The sequence below is a fragment of the Lithobates pipiens genome, unplaced genomic scaffold (assembly GCF_037356315.1).
Source record: "Lithobates pipiens isolate NorthernLeopardFrog02 unplaced genomic scaffold, aLitPip1_a1.2 Scaffold_18, whole genome shotgun sequence".
NCBI classification, from domain to species: domain Eukaryota; kingdom Metazoa; phylum Chordata; class Amphibia; order Anura; family Ranidae; genus Lithobates; species Lithobates pipiens.
Window position 1 is genome coordinate 482,126,492 of NW_027507758.1, and position 23,271 is coordinate 482,149,762.

General features: G+C 43.3%; 1 protein-coding gene across 2 annotated transcripts in view; it reads right to left on the reverse strand.

The window, feature by feature from the left end:
• HDLBP (high density lipoprotein binding protein) overlaps window positions 1-19,364 on the reverse strand; it is a 75,150-nt gene extending 55,786 nt beyond the window's left edge. For both annotated transcript variants that reach the window (XM_077488420.1, XM_077488419.1), the window contains exon 1: window positions 19,220-19,364. The gene's annotated coding sequence lies outside the window, so the exon portion shown is untranslated. The remainder of the gene's footprint in view (window positions 1-19,219) is intronic.
• Between the last annotated feature and the right edge of the window lie 3,907 nt (window positions 19,365-23,271).

The window sequence follows — 23,271 nt, forward strand, 5'->3', positions numbered from 1 at the left end:
GTAACATTAGAGAAACTGGTATACAAAGAATATTTGTGTTGGTGGTCACCAAATAAAATAACCAGATTGTAGCCCCACATACCAGTGCGCTTAAAAACCGGTCACTTCTGCCATTTAGACAGGACTTGTGCTATACAAGCGCTAACCAATTTAGGATTTTTTAGAGTGTCATATAGAAGCCGATGACAGTACAGCTTTGCTAATATAGGGAAATATGGGAAGTCATTAGAGTATCTGACATTGAGATAGCATGAGAAGCAATTACCTTGCAGGAATGGCCACATTCAGGTGGTCTGCAGGAACTTCAAAACGTTAAAAAAGCAGAGAAAGATACCTTTTGGCATTTAGAGAATACCGGTGCCGTTAAAGAAGTAATAAACCCCCCCCCCAAATCTAATATATGACAGTCTTTAAATCCATAAATGTGGTGGCTGCATTAGTTCTTTTCAGACTTTCCTGTTAGGCTTCATGAGCCTGGGATTTTTACAACCTCTCCTGAACGATTTAACTTTATAGTAACACATGCTTAAAAACGTTTGTTTTCCCGCATTTGGATTTAGAAGATTTTCTAAAAAAATAAAAAAAATCGATATTTTTTATAAATGGCCAAAAAATTAAAAACTCCTATAAATTAAACGCGGGTTACTGCTTTTGGAATCTGAACTAGTTTTTTTTTTTGCTTTCAAAAAAAGGCCTATAAAAATGCAACTTCCAAAAACTGAAGAAAATGAACCTGTGAACATACATGTACACATAAGATAACATTGAATGAGTTTAGGGGCAGTTGGGGTGTCCAACTGCCTCTGAAAGTCCGTTTAGCAGCAGCAGCAGTGTACATGGGGACTACTATGTTTCCACTATGGGTGGAAGAGCAACAGAGACCCTTGGACAGCAGCATTGTCAGTCTGGGGAGAGGGTGGTTTTCAATGCACTAGCAGATATGAATGGACAAGATTAAAGCGGGAGTCCGCCGGGACTCCGCGTTTTTTTTTTTTTTTTTTTTTTAAAGTCAGCAGCTACAAATACTGCAGCTGCTGACTTTTAAAATAGTGACACTTACCTGTCCAGCGCGCCCGCGATGTCGGCACCTGAAGCCGATCTCTAGATCGTCACTCGAGTGCTGCCGCCGCCATCTTGGGTATGGGAATCAGGAAATGGAGCCTTTCGGCTTCATTTCCCGGTTCCCTACTGCGCATGCGCGAGCCGCGCTGCTCAATGAGGACGGTCCCCGCTGCCTCTGGGATCTGTGTGTTTCCCAGCAGGCAGCGGGGCACTTGCGGAAGGGGGCGGGCACTTGCGGAAAGGGGCGTAATTTAGGCCCCTTTCCGCAGAGAGCTAGCCCGGAAGTGGGTGCAGTTACCTGGATTATCCAGGTAACTGCACCCCCCTCCCCCCTGAAAGGTGCCAATTGTGGCGCTGGAGGGGGGGAGGATTCCGATGAGCGGAAGGTCCATTTTAGGGTGGACCTCCGCTTTAACACATTAGAGCAGAGTTCCAGCTAACACCTTTTAAGTAGCTACAGCAACAGTTTTTCTTTTTACTGAATTAGAAGTTTACCACTGTAAGCCTCTTTACTCGTGTTAAAGCAAAACTACAGCCCCACTTTTAATTGAGCAGGCAAGATCTTTATTGCAGAAGAAACCTTCAAGGTCTCTTTGGCAATAAAAGAAACCCATCTGTCTGCTGAGTCTTCTCTGGAATGTACACTAAACTGTTGCACAGCTCACTTTACCTTCTGGCACAACACCTGTGTGACGTGTGACTGCATACCTGTGCGTGAGCAGGAGTGACGTCATTCCATGCTGGCCAAAGAGCGGCCACAGTCCACCACCCAGAAGCCAGGTAGAAGATACCTTAAACATAACAAACATGTTCTATTTACCTGCTCTGTGCAAAATCATTGGCCCGTATCTTCTCGGGCCCAACCAGCACCCCCAGCTACTCCCACCAACCAAGTGGCCTCATAGAAAGCGGCTTGCTTGGCCCCATCCCCTCTTCACAGGCTGCGATTGACGCAGTGGAAGCACACTGCTCCCACTGATATCTCTGGGTCAATGAGGAGGGAGAGCGCTGTTGCACTTGTACACATTGCTGGATCAAGATAAGGCTCAAGTATTTTGGGGGGGGGCTGCATGCGGAAAGTTTTACCTTGATTAGAGAAGATTCCACACACCTAAATCCAGCAAAGCTTGACTGACTGACACAAGCTTGCAGTCAGGAATCATACAGGATGGCCAGTGATGCCAACAACTGCAACATAAGCTAATGTCTTTAACCATAGGTGCTTTCAGGAGAGTACAAAAACGCCAGGTACTTCTTGTTACCGATAATGTGAATTATGGAAGAACATTCACCAAGCACTGTTTTAGGAAAGTTCATAACCCTGAGTTAACTACAACATAAAAAGGGGAAGGGCATACAACGTAGTATAGGATGGAAGGAAATGTAATATATGTTGCAGGGGACAGGGAGATTAAAGTGAACATGTGAGTAAAAATACCTAAGAATGACATGTAAAATGCCTTCCTGGAGGCAGGTTGACACTATTAAATGAAGACCGATTATTCATATCCTGACTGCTTCTTTAAAATGGAGTATAGGTTCACCTGAGCCAGGGTCATACCTGAACAATGATCATCTCTGAGGCCTTGTTTAAAAGAAGTATACTATAGCATACACACGTGTGAGGGCTGTGTTTGCCTGTACAATGGATACACAGGTGTCATCTGCATTTCCGTGCAGGCAGTCCCATTCCACTTCAAACAGGAGGAAGAGGTTGCATGAACACAGCCACTTCTCCCAATCTGACTGCTGTGCGAGTGAGCGTTTGGGACAACCTCTGCATCCCAACTGAAATGAATGAGAGGGGATGTGAACACTTGAGCTATAGTGGGCCAGTGTAAATGAGGCCTTAGGGCCTCAAAAAAAAAAAGTGAAATGTATGGAGTTTAGAACTTCAGTAATCACTTAGAGAACGGCAAGTGATCAAAACACTGCACTATTCCCTCTTCAGTCAGGAAAAAACCCTTTAGCAAACTGCTGTTGTCGCACTATGCAACGCTCTGACACTTCCTGAAGAGTCAAAGTTTTCCTGCTCCCTCCCACACATTCCTAGTGAACCATCACTATAGCAGGCTACCTTCTTATCTAAGAGAAAGCCAACAGGATGAGGAAGGAAAGGGCAAGCAGGGTTAGCTATTACCAGATATTCAGGTACTTTGCCCAATCAGAATGATCTGCCATTTGAGTATAGCAAAAAACATTCCTGCAAATATGTCCAGGTACCTCTAGGTGCCTACACTTTAAACTTAGCTTTTTTTCCCCTCAAAAAGCAGCCCCTTTTAAATATGCAAACAGTTTAAAGATCTAAACCCAATATCACTGTTGGCCCTAGAGAAAACCACGATTATGGTCCATACACACAATACGAAAATTGGACGAAGAATATAGCTTTCAAAGTGATCATACAATAATCAGATCATTAGATCAGAGCTTTTGCGAGCTGATCAACAGTTCATCCGATATTATCCGACCGGACAAAGAAAAAGTCTCTTGTAGGATACAAGATCGTACAATTTTCATTTTATCAGTACAGTTGTCTGAAAATGCAATAGAAATACACAACACATGACATCACTTCTGATTTTTTATTCTGGTGTATAAGAATTTTCATAACTTTAGTAACCTAGCATGCAAAAAAAAAAAAAAAAAAAAAAAAAACACGATCTGTCGTCCGATTTTCAGATCGCGTGTATGGGCCATTACCGGTCCACCACCTATGATTCAAATCTGCCTGTCCATAAAATGCGATGAAGTGATGTGTTGCCTACCTAAGACATCTGTCGCACCCTATGGTTCCATCTATCAACCCCCTACCTTACTAAAAGGGCTAGCAGCACATGCACCAGGGGACTTGGTATCTAACACAACTAGAACTGTCAGATGCAGAAAATTTTTCAGATGCTATAGCTCTTGGAGAGAGCAAACATCCAGGATACCAGAGAGGCAAATATTTTACTGCAGGTACCACTTTTAACAGACCCTTTAAAGAGTGCAAAATCTAATGAAGCAACCAAAGTATGTGCACATCCTAGTGTAAAAACGAAAGCATGTAACTCTAGGACTGTGTATCCATTTTCAGAAAAAGGACAGGAGAAATCCCATATCGCTCCATGCAGCCTAGCCTTAACACACATACATAGGGAAAGGGACCAGAAGAACCCACTCCCTGGAAAGGCTGCCAAGGGTCTGTGGACCACCTTTTGCTTTAACTTACAGACTTTAGTCTGTTGGGATGCATCTCTACAAACTTAGACTTTGTAGACTTGTAGACTTTGAAATATTTGCCCACTCTTTGCAGAACTGCTCAAGTTCAGTTCACTTTTCTCGAGGACAGTTTGTGGACTGCAATCTTGAAGTCATTTCACAGATTTTCAATGGGGTTTAAGTCTAGGCTCTGACTAGGCCAGTCAACAATTCACATTTTTCTCCTTCAACCACTGTGTGGTAATTTTTGCTGTGTGCTTTGGGTCATTGTCCTGTTGGAAGGTAAAACTTCTTCCCATTGACAACTTAATTGCAGAGGGCAGCAGATTTTCCTTAGACTTTGATGGTACTTTGCCCCATCCATTTTTCCTTCTATCCTGACAAGTGTTCCAGTCCCTGCTGCAGACAAACACCCCCATAAAAGGATATTATCACCCATGCTTTACTGTATGAATGGTGCCATTTGGATGGTGAGCTGTATTGGATTTCCACCAGTTTGGTGTTGAAGCCAAATAATTCAATTTTCATCACATCTGACCATAACTTTTTCCACATGGCCTCGGAATCTTGGTGTGTTTTGGCAAAGCTCAGTTGTGACTGCATATGGCCTTGAGTGGCTTTTTCTGCAACTGTCCCATACAAACCACATTTGTGGAAAACGTGCAATATTCTTGTCACATGCACACAATGACCATTCTGTCAAATTCCTGCTACTGCCTCCCCGACCAGTTTACTCCTGGCTCTTTTATCCAGTTTGGAGTGATGTCCTGATCCAGGAAGGGTCCGTGTTGTATCAAATGACTTACACCTCTTAATAGACTTCACTGTGCTTCTAGGAATTGATAAAAGCCCTTGAATTTGTTTTTGCATCAATCTCCTGACTTGTGCTTTGTCCACAACTTTATCCCGGAGACCGTGCCTTGCCACCCATAGTTGATAGTCTGCTTATATTATCAGGGACTGAAATTCTCCAGGAAAGCTTTTGTTGACTCAAAAGACTGCCATTGAGAAAGTGACAAGCTATACTGCACTGATTGAGTTTACAAGTCATGTTTAGGAGGAGGAAGAGCGGGGTGATCTTTTCCAACTCAGTGATTCTTTTTGGCGATTCCTTTTCTATACCCACTGTATAAAAAGTATATATAAAATGTATTCTTAAAGCAAAAAAAGATTACCGTCTATTAGCATCCTCCAATTTTTTTATGCGGTGAGCTGCCATGTTGTTAGAGGGTGGCTATGTTCTTTCTCCATGGTTCTACTAGTCAACCACTCTTGCTTGCAACCAAGAGACTATGGAGGATTTGTAGTGTATATAGGCAGTGCATATAACCACAACTAATGTGCACTGCTTGTTCCAAACAGAAGTGAGGGGGAAATGGAGGTTTGAGGACTCATGTGGGACATTACGAGTGCAGAAAAACCACAGTTAGAGACCATTTCATGCAAAATGTAGAATAAGGATATTGTTTTGCATCACTCTATTATAATGTTCCTTTACTTTATTTCTGTGAGATTTGTTATACTCCAGACAATGCCTCACCATGTTGGTACAGTATGCATTTTTGGCACCTTAAGTTGCAATTGTCTGCCACTAGTTTGCATGCTTAACAACTCAAACATGCAGAGTGAAAAAAAATGACCCCCCGACCTGACCATAACTATTTAAGACCGGCTGCCATCGTTTGACATCGGCACAATGTCTCTCCTGCACAAATCACAGTAGCTGTAGGGCGACTCACATAGGCTTAGTTGTGGGTGCGCACTGCTGGAGCATGCCCACGGGTCGGGAGGACTCTGTCCTCCAGTGGCCCACGACTGACTGGATGGAGAAATTCCTATGTAAACAAGACATTTCCTCGTTCTGACACGAAAGGGATCTACTGTTCCCAGTTGTCCGGAACAGCGATCCGTCATGTCCCAGTAAGCCCACCCCTCCAGTTTGAAACACCCCAGTTAGTTAACCCCTTGATTGCAACATAGTGTTAACCCCTTCCCTGTCAGTGACATTTATACAGTAATCAGCGGCTATTTTTAGCTCTGATCGATGAATAAATATCAATGGTCCCCAAAAAAAATTCAAAAGTGTCCGATCTGTCCACCACATCACAGTCCTGATTAAAAAAAATAAAAAATATCACAGATCACTGCCATTACTAGTAATTTTTTTTTATTAAAATGCCATAAATCTATTACCAATTTTGTAGATGCAATAATTTTTGTGCAAATAAAAAAAATCGCAATAAGCGTATATTGATTGAGCAAAAATATGTAGAATACTACATAGCGGCCTAAACTTATGAAGAAATTTGTTTAAAAAAAAAAATAAAAAAATGTGGGATATTATATCAAAAAGTAAAAAAAAAAAAAAAAAAAAAAAAGTCAATCTTGTTAAAGTACAGCGCCACACAAGTGTGCAATTGGCAGTGCCAAATCGCAAAAAATGCTCTGGTCATTAAGGGGGTAAACTTTCCAGGGCTGACGTGGTTAAAGGGGTTTTTCACCATGTAAACAAGAAGTTAAAAGTCAGCCGCTACAATTGTAGCGGCTGACTTAAAAAAACAAATAAACCACACATACACCTGTCTGAGGATACAACAAGTCCTCACCTGACCCGGCTCTTTGCTGGGCTTCGGGTGCAGGCGTCAGAATCCTAACTGTGGGCAGCCAACTGACTCCTTGTGGCTTGACAGCCGGCTGTCCACCTGACATGTCCCAAGAAGCTGGGGGGGGGGGGGTGTTTGGGGTATGAACTTACATTTAGATAGTTGCAGCGACCTGACTGGAAGTTGAATCATGTAGAGTGCAACCAGAAAGTATTTACAGCACTTTTTCCACATTTGGTTACCTTACAGCATTATTCCAAAATTCTACAAACAATACCCCATGACGACAACGTGAAAGAAGTTTGTTTGAAATCTTTGCAAAAAAAACAAAACACGTACAAGTATTCACAGCCATTGCTCAATACTTTGTTGAAGCACCTTTGGCACCAATTACAACCCAAATTCTTTTTGAGAACGATTCTATAAGCTTGGCACAGCGGTTTTTGCCGTTTGCAGTTTCTGCTATATTTCCTCTTTGCAGAACCTCTGAAGTGCCATCGGGTTGGATGGAGAGCGTTGGTGCACAGCAATTTTCAGATCTCTCCAGAGATATTCAATCAGGTTTAAGCCCAGGTTCACATTAAGGCGATTAACGTGTAATGCCAGCAATAGCACTGTCTGAATCGGTGAGAAGCCGACCTTGTAGCACGGCACCAATTCCCAGAAGTAGTTTCTGTACTACTTTTGGTCACCGTGTGCGATTTCAGTAGACATCTGTGCAGGAACCCGCACAGATGGCTCTGAAATTGCCGCCAATGTCGGAGAGACATGCGGGTATGAAATTGTGCAAGTTCAGCTGAACTCGCATGATTTAGCTCCCACAGCAGTGTGAACCTAGGCTCAAGCTGTGCCACTCAAGGATAGTTCAGAGTAGTCCCAAAGCCACTCCTGTTATACTGGCCATCTGCTTAGGGTTGTTGTCCTTTTGGAACATGAATCTTCACCCCAGTGCGAGAACCAGAGCACTCTGGAGCAGGTTTTCATCAAGGAGGTCTCTGTACATTACTGCATTCATCCTTCTCTCAATCCTGACTAGTCTCCCAGTTCCTGCCACTGAAAATCATCCCCACAGCAGGATGCTGCGACCACTATGCTTCACTGTAGGGATGGTATTGGTCAGGTGATGAGCAGTGCCTGGTTTTCTCCAGACATGACGCTTGCCATTCAGGTCAAAGAGTTCAATCTTTGTTTCATCAGACCAGAGTATTTTGTTTGTCATGGTCTGACAGTCGTTCAGGTGTCTTTTGGCAAACTCCAGGCAACTGTCCTGTGCCTTTTACTGAGGAGTGGCCAGCAAAGGACAAATGCTGCATCCACCTAGCCAAGTATGATTTTTGGGAGAAAAAAAAAATCCCATACAGCTCTTAACTCATTGCTCTCCATGCCAAGCCCTGTGACTGGCTAAGCAGCCTTTGTCTGGGCATCTTTTCCCTTTGTCAGCCTGCCCCTGTACACTGAGCTTATTATGGCTCACAGTGGCCCTATTCTGCCTTTTTCCACTCTCGTGTATAACAAAGCGCTGCCCCTCTGACATCACTTGGTGTGTCTGAGGGAATGCAGAGGTCAGACAGTAGTCATTTGTGCACACCCACCAACAAGGCAGTTTAGAAACATTGCTTGCCAAGTGTCATTCTGTGATTTACACATACACCCCAAGATTTTCTGCCAGCACCTGGCCATAGATTATTAATTTATATTTCCTTCAGCTAGGAGGCTGAGCAGGGAAAAGGGGAAAAAAAATAAAATTAATTTCACACAAACTAGGTGGATAGAGGAGTCACCCTTCCTTGCTGGAACATTGTGTTCTGACAGCAGCAACCAGCATTGTCAGAATACACTAATTAGAGTCTGCAGCCGATTGGCTACTGATAAATTGAAAATTTTCCAACAAGTCCCTTCTACAGACGTTAAACTGTTAAATTTATCCTGGTATCTACTTCTATGCTTCTGGAAGTGTGGTTAGGTGGGAACCGTTCTAAACTTATGGTGGACATCCCCCAAAGTTAGAGGTTTCTGGATACATGTACACTCCTGATCTACTCTAACTATTGTATATATTGTCAAGACTGCTCGGGTCGCTCTTCTTATTGAGCCAATCAAAAAACATTCCCAAACACACTCAAATGTTAATTTGTGTTATATTACTAGTGGCCAACATAGCGATTGCCATGACTTGGAAAAGGCCTGTGGTAGACTTACCCTTGTAGAAATGCAAACGTACTTAGATTATGCTTAAAGCCGAGTTCCACACAAAATTGAACTTCCGCTTTTCGGATGCCTCTCCCCATCCAGTGTAACATTTGGCACCTTTCGGGGGGGAGCAGATACCTGTATAATCCAGATATTTGCTCCCACTTCCAGGCATAGATCACTGCAGTATCCGCAGCTATCTACGCCTTGTCTGTCCACCTCCTCCATCGCCCCCTCCGCTGTCTTCTGGGAGACAAACAGGTCTCAGAAGGCTGCAGGGACCTGTGAGATCGTGCAGCGCAACTCACGCATACGCAGTAAGAAACCAGGCTATGAAGCCCTAAGGCTTCACTTCCTGATTCCCTTACCGAAGATGGCAGTGCCTCCACCCGGGAGCCAAGGGACAGATTGGCTTCAGGTGCCAACATCACGGGCGCCCCGGGCAGGCAAATGTCCATATATTAAAAGTCAGCAGCTGCAGTATTTGTAGCTGCTGACTTAAAATAATTTTTTTTTTTTTTGGCAGAACTCCAGTTTAAATTTAAAAAATTGTTAGTACACTTCGAGATAAGCAATAAATGTGTGGCACAGTGGTGTAGTGGGTAGCACTCTCGCCTAGCAGTAAAAAGGGTCGATGGTTCGAATTCCAACCATGACACTACCTGCCTGGAGTTTGCACGTTCTCATTGGGCCTGCGTGGGTTTCCTCTGGGTACTCCGGTTTCCTCCCACACTCTAAAGACATGCAGGTAGGTTAATTGGCTTCTGTCCAAAATTGGCCCTAGTATATGAATGGGGACCTTGGATTGTGGGCTCCTTGAGGGTATGGACCGATGTAAGTGTGCAATGTACAGGGATAAGGACAATTGTAGACACTCACTCAGGTCGAACTGGATGGACTGGTGTCTTTATGCAACCCATGTAACTATAACGTTTGACAACATTTGGAATCCTTGGCTGTCTTACCTACAACTACAACTACAACCTGAACAGTGGTGGACTTGTGGTTGGGCATATATAATGGCTTATAAAAATAAGCCATTATATAACCGATTTCAGAGCAAAGCTTACACGATTGGCCGCCCCTCATTCGACCTGACAGCTGCAGCAGGCAGGGCAGCAAAACACACTTGCGTCAGTCGGGTGGGGAGGAGGAGAGAGGCGGTGGGTTATGCGAGTGCTGAGCAGAGCTCTGAAATCAGGTATAGAACTTGTTTTTATAATGCACAGACACTGGGGCATACATTAACAAGAGGATAGTGTGAAACTTTACAAGTAACTTCAGCAGCAGGAGGGGAGGGCACTAAGAGGACAGACTGGAGAGCTGCGGGTGACGGACGCATGTAAACGAGCACAGTATCACGGCTCAGCAGTCATAAAACCGTGGTCAGTTTACGGGGGGGCATAGCCAGGCAGGATCAGCCAGGCCAGGTATTGCAGGTGTTACAAAGGGCAAAATGACAGCACAAGCACTGTGCTTCATGCTTTAAATTTTCAATTTATTTTCATCTTTATAGGGTAACAAACCCTTTAAATACCATTTTGTTCTATACACTTTATTGTTTTGTTGATCACCTGTACACTTTTGCTATAGGAAAATCTTGTACTTAACTTTTTTTTTTTTTTATTTTTTTTTTACAAACTATTGAAACAGAAATTGACACGCTCCTTGCTGGAGCGGCAGAGGTTTGATCCGTGTATGGCCAGGTTTAGGATACATTCACAAAGGCTGCCACCTATGCAAATCATTGGATCCTTGCTGGCAGAGCTAAACTCTGTATGCACACATTGTGTGTGAACAACTGCAGCGGCTGTCAGATTTGTACTCTGACCTAATCAACGCATGGCACTACTGCTGTTCACATGCAACTGCTGACCATTCCTGGATACAGGCAGTTTGACGGCATTTCAAAAATATTTCTGGCCATACATAAACTGGCTGTAGCCAATTGTTATTTGGTTCAGTGCAAGTGTGCACCCCACTACTGTGTTGTGTGCTGAGGTGCCCGATTGGTAGTGCTTTTCACCTTTTTATCCTTTGCTGCATTTCAATGCCGCAGTTGCATCTTTTGCAGCTTCTTTGAAGCCACTCCTTGTCTACATGTACTCGGATGGCTGCAGGTTTCCTAAAGGTGACAACAGCAGACCACACCTATACAATGGGTGTTGAATTATCCACTTTTTAGTCTCAATCAGAAAATCATGTGAGGAATTGTTAACATCAGCAGCCACGGCCACTGGTGTGCACTGATTCCAATTCAGTGCAAGGTTTACTTATGTAAATGTTACAAAGGGACAATTCATGAATTTCTTTTGGTTTTCGTGTGGAGTGATAAGTACTGCATGCCATACTTTTTTTCAAAGCGCTGCAATGGTGTGAAATGGCATAGGGAAAAGGATTTTTGCATTGAGACCAGCACAATCCCAATGTACCTGGCGCGAATGGGCACTGACACAGGGACCATGTGGGAGAGCAGAACTAAAAGACGGGCAGAGTACTGTTGCCCTTTAACAGGAAGCCCCTGAATTCCCCCCCAATCACTTTAAATAGGCCATGAGGCCGCTGCTGATTGAAAGTCCCAGTCATTGCTGCTGCAAGAATATGCTGCAATCCAGTGGCCGCAGCTACCTGGCCGAGTGAAAGAAGCCTTACTTCCCAAAACAAATTAAAGAGGAAGTAAAGCCTTATGTTTTAATTGTACCTACAGGTAAGCCTATATCAAAGCTTGTCTGTAGGTACTGTGCATATCTCCTAAACTTACAGTTTAGGAGCTATTCAGAGGGCATGAGGTCGATGTCACCTTGCCGCAAACGGGGGCAGCACCTTCGCGCATGCGCAGAAGTGACGTCATATCGGCTCTGGCCACTCACATAGCCGGAACCCGCAAACCTGAAAAACACACCGGAGGAAGAGATCAGCTGTCTCAGCTGTGTGTGGGCACCGCTGGAGGGCTTTGCTCTCAGGTATTTCATGCCTTTGTCTTACAGGTTTTTCTGGGTTCACAACATCTTTAATTAGCAAGGTACTTCATTTTTCTTTTTGTCTGAAGTCTTTGTAGTTTGCACCCAAGAGGCACACTTGTTCATATGACTCCCCCTGCCAATCCCCATCTGAAAGAGTATGAAAAAGGAAATCACATTTTTAGACACCTAGCATGCAAGCTCATATATATTATGTACAGCCGTTAGGTAACAGTGCCTCATGCTATTCAACTTTATTGAAATGACACAAAATGCCATTTAATGTTTTTCTATGCACTGCAGCAGAGCTATGATTTGGCGACTTTCACAAATCGCACTGCGGCCAGCTCGCACATGTGAATGGGCTCCACAGAAAAGCCTTTTGGTTTATATGTCATTCGAAAACGCAGTTCAAAATGCATCCAACTTCACATATGTGAACCGAAGGGGTCAGTTTTAAACCCCATACACACAGAGGATGAATATTGGGTCTTATCGGCCGATTTAATAGAAATCGGCCGACATTCGGCCCTTGTGTACGGCAGCTAGTCTCTCAGAATCTGGCTGAACATCTGGCTTCTGCCACAGGGCCATGACTGAAAAAGATCTGCTGATCAGCATCTAAACAGTACTTTCAGCCAATGGCTGAGCACACTGGCTGAAGTGTTCTGGTTGGGGGGGGGGGCTGTCCGCCCATCAGAACACAATAGCTCAGCGGGGAGATTGCTGTACTATCAGCAGATTGTTAGTACAGGCTTTCCTCCAGACTCTTCCATTTTTTGTTCAACCCACTTGGTTGAATGTAAAAAATAAAAATAAAATAAACTAGGCTTTAGGATCGGAGCATTTGCACAAGTATTCGTGCAAATGCTTAGTATAGCCCCCAATACAAATATCAGGATTGATGCAACGCGGCACATAGAAAACAATTGTTTATTGTGTGCCCTGGGGTGTACAGATCAAAGAACTGGAATGAGCCCTCACCCACCACTGCCAAACCAGCATAACATTTTAACAAATTTTTGTAACAAGCTTTGAAGAAACAATGTTTCCTTGCTTGAGTAACCTAAATTAAAGGCTGTTACATCTGCATATGTTAGGCTAAATCAGCAGATGTTCCATAATTACTTTGCAAATAAAGATTTACAATTAAGAACAATTTAGCACAAGCACTGAGGCAGAGCTGTAATAAAACATTACACAACAGTTCACAGCCTCTCTTCACAAACGCATTGTGTATTTAACAGGAACAATACAATTTCAAGCAGTTAAAGAGGGGGGGAAAAAAAAAAAAAAAAAAAAACTTTTCAGACTAGTGGGCTGACAGTTCAGAAAACATTAGTAGATATTGTGTGGTTAAAGTGGACTTTTCTTTCCAGTCTGGAAAATAGGAGAAAAAGTTTAAGACACACTGGGTCATGTTCCGCTTGATCTTTAACGACGATCGGGAAATCGTATATGGGAATGGTGGAGAGTCCACCTTGGCGTGCGGTAATCCACCAATTACAAGTAAAGCAGTGAGAACTTTGATTTGTAGGCAGACTTGCTTAGAGAGAAGCAATGAGGAAGTGCTAGACGCAGAGACGCTGTACATCGCACACGAGGGATCAGCGAGGATCAGTGTCACAGGCCACTGAGTTGGCAGGTGTGTATGTGCTGAGAAGGAGGTTCACACTCCGAGCATGGAGCACTGGAAGGCTGGAGGTTAGTGATCAGCAGGGACAGGCCCCTCTGTACTGCCACCTCAGCACAGCCTGTATTACCGGTATGGGGGAGGGGATGATTTAAAGAGACAGAGCTCCCTGCCAGCTCAGCATACACTACACGGTGCTTTCCAGCCCAGATTAACCCTGTGGCTGCTTGAAAATCCACTTTAAAAGCCATTTAGATCAAGTATCCCTAATTAAATCTCAAACACAGCCAATTAAAACCTATCTGCATTCATCTTTTACAAGTCTGGTATTACGAAACTTGAAACAGGTTACCATCTTATGTTAAACAAATTCATATACGACCAAAACTACTAGAAAAAAGTAAAGATCACAGTAAGACTGTCAAAAAATTTTCAAGCCTCTCTCTTTAATAAAAAAAAACTTTTTCCAACCAATTGCTGTAGTCTTATAAGGTTAACCTTCAGATACATAGAATCCAGCTGGTATAAAAATGTAATGTCACAAGATATTACAAACTAAACGCAGAGTACATGTGCTGTTTTACAGTCCACAATAAATTAACCAATTATTGTTGCTTTCATTGCCCAATATGTAAATAGATGTCATTCAATTTTGCTATTTAATATAAGCAAAAGTAAACTTAAGTCTTAAAAAGAAAAAAAAAAAAAAAAAAGAAAAGCAAAGAAGCTTGCTTCTCTAACAAAGATTCCATGAGTTGCTAGAATGCTTGGAATTATGGAATGCAAGTCGAAAGAGGAGTACTGCTGCATGAAAACGTCTTTATCAAGCCGGACATGGTGGTGGCTACCCAAAGCTACACATAGGTTTAGGACCAGCGCAGGGGCAATAGGGTGTAGAGACAAGTCTTCTCTGTCAGCTCAATCTGGGCTGCTATTAGAAAGGCAACAAGATATTCTGAAGGAACACCATAGATTTTCATAGATGATAAATTCTAGCGATAAAATGTTAACACATTTTACAATTTAAAATTTTGTTTAATAAAAGGAGGCCATCATGGCGATAATCTTACCCAAAAATCAACGGCAACAAACAAGTTCTTCCTATACATATATGTGTCATTCTATAGGACGACAGGTAACTGAACACTATTCCAATATGGTTCATGAATAAGACGCGAACAGCAAGTATATCAAGAAACAAAAAGGTGGACTTCCCACAAATAAGTTAAATACTCACCTCTGTCCAGTCCACTGATTGCTGCAGTAGTAAGGGGTTATCATCCACTGAAGAATCTTCAGCAAGCAACACTTCTGGGAATGCTCGATTCCTAGTCCCCTACTGAGACCAACTACAGTGCAGGGTAAATATCTGACAGCACACCACAGATCTTCAGAATAGGTTTGAATGTTTAGTGATGAAAGGTCAGATAGCAGAAGAGTGCAACTTTTCAAGCCACACAGGACCCTTCCTTTCACCAGCCAACTGATTATCACATGCTCGAGAAAGGGGCCCTGAACAGCCCCGAAACTTTGCACTCTGTGATGTGATCTTACATTAAAAAAAAAAAAAAAAGGTCAGACTTTTAAGCCCCTTTCACACGTGTGGACAGCAGATCTGCCTGATAAGCTGAGCGGGGACAGGTCTGCTCCCCATATGAAGGCGGGGGTAAACGTACATTTTCATTTACATTCCTCTGCTCCATAGAGGGCAATGGATGATCCGATCGGGTCCGTCTAAAAAACGGACAGGTGGACCTGCTCAGCCCACCCATGTGAAAGGGGGCTTTATTCTAAAGATCCAAGGTGTGCTAGCAAATATTTACACTGTACTATGCACGTTACAGTCTCCAGCTAGTGTTTGCTGCATCACCCAAAACTTCAGAGCCAATTCCAGGAACATGTACGATAGAATATGGACAATCAACTTCAGTACAGGACACAGTAGTGCAGTGTATGGGCCGGAGAATTGAGCCACTGAAAGGGACTCTGGATGGGGGTAGTATGGGCTGGTTGGGAGACCAGGAATCTGACAATTGTGAACAGTCAGTATCTGAAGAAGACTTCAGTGGTTTCTGTTTAGCAGGAAGTCCAAAATAAGGAGTATGTGATGTGTATCAATAAACATAAAATAACTTGGAAAATTAGAGCATTTAAAAAATAAATAAAAAAATAAAAAACCCTAGGCAACACAAAATTAGTCCATTCAGCATGGCATTTTTAGAGTTCAACTAGACAGGAGTCCAATGCACCTATAAATTAAAGCAAATGGGTCAGGTGACTGCTGACACCCTTCTGAAATTGTAGATTGCCTGGCTGTGCGGTTGCTCCCGATCTAAAACTCCTAGTACACAGATCAGGAAGTCAGAAGCGCTTATCTGTAGATTTTCCCAGTTCCGTGATATAAAGTACAAAGGCAAGAAGATTGGCATGACAGCCAGGCCTCCAAGTATTTTCAGCTAAGTAAACTTTGGCAGCCTATGTGTCACGACAGGTTTCCTTTGAATCTGGTCAATGTTATTGACCATTTCCTTTTTGCCATAAAGTCTAAGTAATAGGTCTGAGATAGCATGCAACTCTCCTTATCCATCCTTTATGCAGGGCTCAACACTTACGGTAAACAGCAAATCATTAGACCCAATAACTGTCACGTGGGGGGAGGGGCTTAGTCCTGTGTAAGCTTTAATCAAGCACAACTTGGGAACTTACACAGGGCTTTTTTTTAGGAATCCAGTGGTTGAACATAACAGTAGTGCAGCATGGGTAATATAAGTATGAGCAGTGAAGGTGCTGGGCTAACAAGTGAACCTGTGGCATACCAGTTAGGATGAACTGTTTCTGGTTTTTAAATTCTATATTCTGACAATCTTAAACTTTTAACCCTGCATACGTTTAATAAATCGTACTACAAGGGTTAAATTGGGGCGAATTGAACATGTACTTAAACTTTTTTTTTTTTTTTTTTTTTTTTTTATTAGGAGATACCTCTCTAAAGTCAAACTCGATTAAAAACCGACACATAGAAGGAAACTCAAGAAACAACCATGAGAAATCGGATACATTTTCAGCAACGCAACGTGCTTACAAGTCACAGGGGAAAAGTCCCAGAGTTCACATATTTAAGAAGTCCGGTACTAGGTTCACTAGCAGATATTGCAACACAGACTTGTCCCTGGGAGCTGGATTAGGAGGATTTCACCTCCCCCTCCTCTAGCTCTGCATACCCCTCCCACCCCAGGCCTATTTCTATGCCAACGTCACCACTTCAGGCTCAGGTTGAATCTCTGCTTCCAGTTAGGTATGGAGTGGAACACTAAGGTAGCACACAGCAAAAACCCACTGGGGGGATAAAAAAATAAAAAAATAAAAAAATAAAACTTTACAAAGTTGCATACAATTCTGAACTTCGCCATTCACAGTTGTCAGTAATATATTGCCTCCAACAATAAGCCAGAGAATATAGGCCATACAAAAACACTGAACATTATATTGACTGAATATCACATCAATATGGTCACAGGGTTTTCATTCAGCTGAGTAGATACCAACAGCTTCACGGCTACCACAAAGCCCATATGCTGTATGCAACCCTTTATACAAGGTTAAAAAAAAAAAAAAAAAAAAAAAAAAAAAAAACAATGAGCAGAGGAGGCTTTCATCTCACCTAATGACTACATACTGGAGGACCAAGGCACAGTCATAAAACTGTACGCCATAGCTTTACTAGGCTACCCAACAAACATACGCCTATGAATCTAAGCACAAAGTAATGTGCAATACTGTCACCGCTCTTTAATGGATTTTGGATTCTAGTTAAGTAGTAGTGTGTGGGGAAAAAAAAAAAAGTATATATATATATATATATATATATATATATATATATATATATATATATATATATATATATATATATATATATATATATATATATATATATATATACACACACACACACACACACACACACACACACGCTGTGCTTCGTGCAACACAAGATCTGAATTGGAGGTGTGTGAATCAAGCAGAGAAAATGCCGCACATTTAAAAAGAAATGTAAAAATATAGAAAGGTGATAAATGGTGCTGCACTTTCCCTTAAAATAAACTGAACATAAGCTGCAGAACACTGAAGTCTAAAACATAATTCACAATCAATCGGCTACAAACCATATGGTTTTGTAACCCATTGACTGTGGATTGGTTTTGATATAGACACGTTGCACACTTCAGCTTTATGAAATTGTGTGTGTATTTCATTTACCAGCCACTTTAAAGGCCAGGATTATAACCATATGGGTCAGGCTGGTTTTTCTGACAGATCACTGACTTCTACAAAGAATAAAAATGGCAGCAAAACTACTTTCACAGAAGACATTATGGTAGTGCAGCTTCGACTTGATCTTATTTCGGTGCGATTTTGTAGTGTGTTTTTTTTACTATTTTATTCATACTCCAGTCATTTTGTTATAGATGCAGGAGATTGAACGGTCACAAATGCACACACACGTGCATTTTAGGTGCTTTTGTATTGAAGTCTTAAGCCCCATAGACACCATCAGATTTTCTGGTGAACCATGTAGTGCAAGGGCCTGCCTGATTGCATACAAATTGAATACTCCTAAGGTTTGACCTCATATTATATCGTTTTGGTAAATCTGAAGGAAAAAAAACAGCAGAAAATCTGATAGTGTGTATGGTGCTTTAGGGGACAAAATCATGCTGCAATTGCACCAAAGCAGCACACAAAAATGCACTGCATTGATGTAAACAGGCACCATTGAAAATGTAATTTCCATTGCCCTGCGGTTCTGCAGTCCCATCTGAAATCACACTAGTGTGAACCGGGCCTAAAGGAGCAGGACGTCCCAAGCCGAGATGTCAGGTTTTTGTAGCAAAGCAGGATTAACCAACACCTTCCTGGCCTTTGCCCAACCTGCAATAATCATACTGCAGCTTCCATTAGACATAAGTAGATGGGGAGGGGACAAGTAATGGTCCACCATATCATAATCAGAAATAAAGGAAGGACAGCAGGTGTCAATCACCTGCATCCATCCAAACCTGAAGGGTGAGTTCTGGGTGGACTGACCTATACATATAAATAGCTGTAGAAGTGTCATGTCTGCTATGGTTGTGCAGATCAGTGGAGTTAAATAGAACCCATGTAGGGATAGGCTGAGTACATTACAGACTGATCATCCTACAACATAGGAGGGCTGGCTGCTAGTTGTGATATAGATGGGAGAAGCTATGATGGAGATCAGGTGATCGTAGTGCAGAGGACAGGGATCACCAAGGAGAAGGACACGATCACACAGCGGCCATACAGAAGATAAGGGATCGTGTACTGCCCTCCATACCCCAATGACAAGTGCTCCAGTGTACACGCAGTCCTGCCTTGTGTTTACTCCACGTAGGCAGCAGCACCCCCCACCCCCTCCATCCCCACTACACACTTCCGCTGGCTGCCCCCACTACTAACACCATCCACCGGCCGCCACTGCAACACTCCCAGCCCCCCACCTTCTCCTGACACCCTCCTCCCCGACTCCCGAGTCCCTTTACACTCACTCCGCGTCCCGATCCGCTGACTGCCGGGGAAAGCTGCGGCCGTCTCGTCCACCTTTTATATAGAATACGGTCCGGCCTATCAGCTAAGGGAACGTCATCTGCCGCGACACGTCAGCCTGAGGATGGGGCTGGGGAATGCAGAGAGAGAAGGAAGCGGAAACGGATGTGCCTTGACAGGAAATATTCTTTTTTTTTTTTTTTTTTTTTTTTACCGCTGAAACTTTAATAACGTGTGCAATGGTGACACGTTGTACTGTATGGGCAGGGAGAAAGGTACAGATGTGATTCAGAAGGGTTAGAGGTCATAGCAAGAAGTTTGGATATGACAAACAACATTTTTTTTTAATTACTTGACCCCTGGAAGGTTTACACCCCCCCCTCATGACCAGGCCATTTTTTTGTGATACGGCACTGCGCTACTTTAACTGACAATTTTGCGATCATGTGACGCTGTACCCAAATAAAAATGATGTCCTTTTTTCCCCCACCAATAGCCCTTTTTTGGTGGTATTTGATCACCACTGTGTTTTTATGTGTTTGCGTTAAAAAAAAATATATATACATTTCAAAAAAGTTTATAACAAGAAAATATATGTAGCACTAACTCCCGAAGGAGCTGCTGGTTTTATTTGGGCTTACCGTTACCTCACCTGCTTGCTTCTCTGTCACAAGGGTCCCGTTGGAAAGTAGCCCAAATGATGATGAATCCGACACTTAGTCCTTTTTTCAACATTTATTCAGGATAAGCACAAATTCCTTCAATTGAGGGTGAAAGGATAAAGGGGGAGTTCAGGCACCTGGTAATTGCGGTTAGAGGTATTGGTCAGATCCAGAGGACAAACAGCTCCACAGACTGGATCCAGCAACCATCGGATAGGTCCCTCTCACTTGACCTAGCAGCCGATGAGATGCTCAACAAAGTCTCTGCCACAGACTTGTCAATTGAACTTAGAGATCTTAAGCGTTTTAAATAACTACCATACAGCACCAGTTTCTTTCAGCCGACCCGGCGATACTGTATGGGTGTTGATCCAGGTTGTGTCCTCCAACTGAGTTTCCAGGCTCCTCCAGAGACACCAACCTTTCGCTCGATCCTCTACTAGAAAATTCCTCCCCTGGATCCTCCAGTTTTCTTGGCTTCTCCCCGCAGGCGAGACAGCACAGGATCACCCCTGGATCAGTAGGCCCCAAGACTTTTCTGGGCCTACCCTCTCAGTTGCAGAGCCTCGGGCCAGCCAGCCCCAAAGGCGTAGGACAATGCGACACAGACCCCAGGCCAGGAGAGCCATGAGGTCGGGATAGCGGACCCCGGAAAAGGAACCACCAAAAATGGTGTCGGTACCTTAAATACCCTCTCCCACAATGCACAGCAGGGAAACCACTCCCACTGGGCTATATCCGAGCAAGAGGTGGTATTCAATACATTCAGCCTACTGCATTTCCACACTTACCGGCGGTGACAGCGATACCTACGGTCAAGTGGGAACCAGTGCAACCCAGCTGGACTGGCACAGAAACCAGAACTTTTAGGAAAAAATTAGCCTGAGCCAAACTACAGCTTCAGACAACTAAATTTGAAAAATAATAGCGTCTGCCCATTTGGAGTAGAGCGCTACAAAAATATATTTTTTACTTTCTGCAAAAAAAAAAAAAAAAAAACATCCGATTGACAAAATTGGAAAATCAAATTTCTTCATAAAATTTGGGAAAATATGTATTCTACATATTTTTGGTAAAAAAATAATCCCAGTAAGCATATATTGATTGGTTTGCACAAAAGTTATAGTGTCTACAAACTATGGGATATATTTATTTATTTTTATGTTAATTTATCACCAGTAATGTCAGCAATCAGAGACTTATAGCAGGACTGATATATTGCGGTGCACATTCTGACAATAACCAAAGCTTTTGACACTTTGGGAACCAGTGACACTAATACAGCGATCAGTACTAAAAATATGCACTGTCACTGTACTAATAATGCTGACTGGGAAGGTGTTAAAAAGGAAATAAACGCTGCCTTTTTTTTTCTGAACTGCAAAGTAAAGGCATAATGTGCTAATATGCATCGCATACTAAACTTACCTGCAAACTAAGCCCTTGTTGTTACCGCTGAAGGCCGCATCCATCTTCCCCTGGCTTCCTTCCGGCTCTGTGACTGAGCCACATGACGTCACTCACACGCATGCGTGCAAGAGCTGCCGGTCACGGCACAGGGCTCTGAAGAAATGGCACGGGCGGCCGTTACTTCAGAACAAATGCGCCAATGACGTTATCGGCAGGGTATACAGTAAATATCTCCTAAATTCTCTGCTTTGCAGAAACACAAACTCCATCCCTTCCCTCTGTCACAACAGCAATCTGCCTTGTTTACATAGACAGATCGCAGTTCTGTGTGTCTGCCTAACGATCAGCGGGTACCAGAGGACATTGAGTACCTGGAACCCGGCGATGGGCTTCCACTGTGTGTAATCACAGCGAAAGCAAGCCTCCGGTGGGACGCACGCACACCCACTACCCAGAAGTACAGGATCACGTAGAACAACATTATCTGTCGCACAGCTGACCCCCCCCCAGCAGTAAAACTGCTATATAGTGTGAAGGGCAAGCAGTTAGTAGAGGGGTAAAAAGAGACAAGTTTTTATTTCTCCAAAGAAATATATCAAAACGTGCTGGGACTTCATCACTTTTTCATTCCAGAACACAAAAAGACCATAAGGCATTATGTGCACAGCACTTTGGCTCCTGGGCATGTATTTTAGTTTTGGATAGAGTGCTTTCTGTGCCATATTAGACCTCTTTCACACCAAGCCACCCCGGACATCAGCGGTAAAGCGGCGCTATTTTTAGCGCCGCTATTCAGCCTACTAGCTGGCTGGTTTTAACCCCCCCACTAGCAGCCGAAAAGGGGTTAAATCCACCCGCAGCGGTATCGCAGCACTGTCCCGTATTTATTTCAATGGGGAGTGGCGGTGGAGGAGCGGTGAGTTCACCGCTCCAAAGAAGTTGCTGGCAGGACTTCTTCTGATGCCCTGCCAGGGCAGCGCCTCAGTGTGAAAGGCTTTCACACTGGAGTGAATGGAGCCGCTTTTTTCATGAGCTATTTTTAGTGCTGTAGCACCTGAAAAATACCCACAGTGTGAAAGGGGTCTTAGAGAGAGTCACGTTCTCTATTCATCCTGGTGATTTATCACTGAGATCAGCAGTGGAGGAAAATTCCAAATTCTGAGTTGTCACCAGAATGGAAACAGAGGGGAAATCCCATTGGGGACACTAGTTCTGATGACACCTTGTGATTCCCACACTTTTGAGAGATTTCCTCTAACTTCCTGATTTAGCTATGGCTCAGGACTACAGAAGGAAAATCTCCTCTAGAGGAGGAGAAAAAACAAACAAAAACGACATGGGTTATAACCCTCACTTATTCTATCCAAAATAAAAAAAAACGGAGTTAGACTTACCGGTAACTCTTTTTCTAGGAGTCTTCCAGGACAGCCTTTGAGATATAGGGCTCCTCCCTCCGGGACAGGAAACACGTCAAGCCAATTAAATAAAAGGTGTGGTCCTCCAGGCCCTCCTCAGTTTTACTCCAAGAACCGCCGGGAGGCTCCGAAAGACATAACACACTAACAATCACGTTAATACACATCCTCACCACTTAGTCCAATTTAAACAACTTTGGGTGGGAAGCCAGGCTGTCCTGGAAGACTCCTAGAAAAAGAGTTACCGGTAAGTCTAACTCCGGTTTTCTCATATCGTCTTCCAGGACAGCCTTTGAGATGATAAGCAAGGAGCTCACCTTGTCAGGGCGGGATCACTGCCTGGAGGACCTTACGTCCAAAAGTCTGCTCTTTATCAGACCATAAATCCAGACGGTAATGTCTTGCGAACGTTGAGTAGCTGGACCACGTTGCTGCTTTGCAGATCTCCTCCGGAGAGGCTCCAGCCCTCTCTGCCCAAGATGCAGAAACCGCCCTTGTAGAGTGTGCCTTAACTAAGGGTGCCTGCTTCCCCTCTAACTCATAGGCTTTAACTATCGCCATTCGTAT